This window comes from Lactuca sativa, chromosome 7, assembly GCF_002870075.4.
Source record: "Lactuca sativa cultivar Salinas chromosome 7, Lsat_Salinas_v11, whole genome shotgun sequence".
Classification (NCBI taxonomy): domain Eukaryota; kingdom Viridiplantae; phylum Streptophyta; class Magnoliopsida; order Asterales; family Asteraceae; genus Lactuca; species Lactuca sativa.
Genome location: NC_056629.2, coordinates 10,879,981 through 10,882,075, shown reverse-complemented (window position 1 = coordinate 10,882,075; position 2,095 = coordinate 10,879,981).

Sequence of the window (2,095 nt, the reverse complement as noted above, 5' to 3'; positions counted from 1 at the left end):
ATCGCTTTTACCCTCTTAGGATGAAAGGAACAGATGAACTTTGACTTATATGCTTGTACTATTTACTCATCAAATCATACACAACAACACGTTTTATAACACCAAGTTATTGATGCGTTTACGCATTATCAATGCACAACCAACTCGTAAACAACAACTCATATATCTCGAGCTAAAGATTATACGATATTATCGTCTCACAATAAATTGTGATAAATTCCATGAAGTGATTCATATGAGCGTGAGTTTAATCCAATACTCAAATCTTATTTCAAGAGCACTCATGAACGTTGCATAAAACTTTTGTTATGTCTAAACACTTAGACAATCTACAAACGAATTCATGATAGTCCAACCTCATAACTTACTCCCAAAGTATGATCGACTGTAGATAATTTGAATATTCTAATTATTCTGGAAGTAAAACTTGAAAAAGTGAATCAATAGTAAACAATTGACACAAGATAGTAAGCTTTAGTCATAAATAAATCTTCATTACTTAATCATCAAATTCAATTACATTTATCTATTACATGTTTCTAAACAACTATCTAATCACTAAAATTAATACCGTCCTTTAAACCAATTCTCCACACATGTTGTAAGTGCTTAACCCTACTCAGACCCTTTATGAGGGGATATGTTGGGTTCTCCTCTGACGATACCCTCTTAACTACCAGGAGTCCCTCTTCTACCCGATATCTGATGAAGTAGTATTTTTTGTCGATATGCCTGGATCTACCTTGATCCCTTGGTTTCTAGGTTAAGGCAACTGTTCCTTCGTTATCATAGAAAATCTCCATAGGCTCCTTTATGGCTAGTACAAATCCAAGGTCTTCAATGAAGTTCTTTAACCATATTGTCTCCTTCGACGCTTCGCTCGCTGCTATGTACTCTGATTCTCACGTTAAATCAGCCACGGTCTCCTGCTTGGAAATTTTCCATGTAATTGCCCCTCCATTTAGGGTAAATACATATCCCGACTGAGAGCGGAAGTTATCTCTGTCGGTCTGAAAGCTGGCATCACTGTACCCTGTCACTCTTCAAGATCAATTTTCCTCCCACTGTTCTCTTGGCATATGAGTTCTCTCTCTCTCTCTCTCTCTCTCTCTCTCTCTCTCTCCCTCTCTCGGAAAACCCTTCTCCTTGCTACGAAGACCACGTTGTCACTCGGTCTGTAGAAAAGATATCCAATAGATTTATGTGGGTAGCTGATGAAAATACACTGCTCACTATGAGGTTCAAACTTATCGTGAGTCTCTCGTCTTACGAAAGCCTCGCAACCCCAAACCTTGATATGTGCCAACAAGGGAACATTCTCTGTCCACATCTCGTGAGGTGTTTTGGCAACCTTCTTAGTTAGGACCATATTAAGGATATGAATGGCAGTCTCTAAGGCATACCCCAAGAATGAGATAGGTAACGAAGCTCGACTCATCATGGAACGAACCATGTCTAACAAGGTTCGATTGCGCTTCTCAGCCACACCATTGAGCTGCGGTGTCCTAGGCGGCTAGACTGCGTCAATTGTGAAACAATTCCACATTCCTTAATCGTCGATGAACGTAACATAGAAACGGTTAGCATCCCTTGTCGTGGATCTGAAGGGCCCACACACATCTGTGTGTATGAGATCCAGCAACCCCTCACCTCTTTCATAAGTACCAATGAAAGATGATTTAGTCATCTTTCCAAGTAAACAAGATTCGCACGTGTCATCCGACTTTAGGGTAAACTACATTTGGTTTTCCCTTGTTTAGTGTTAGGGATAAAGAGCATTAAAAAATCTGTGAAACTTTTATTTTGCTTTGTATCGATTCAAAAATAAAAAAGATAAATATAATAATAAATAAAGTAAGCATGGAGACCAAGAACGTAGTGTACTCTTCGATTAATTATGTTTCCTAAGATTTTTGATATTATCCTACTAATTAATTAATGACAATTTTTTATTGATCCGTAATTATAATAGTCGAATACAATTCGTCCAAAACAATAGTAAAAGGGTTAATATGAGTGCTTCTTTAGTTTATTTGTTTCTTTTTAAATTGTACTCGATAGATCATTATTTTTTGGTATTCATTACGTCTTAAAG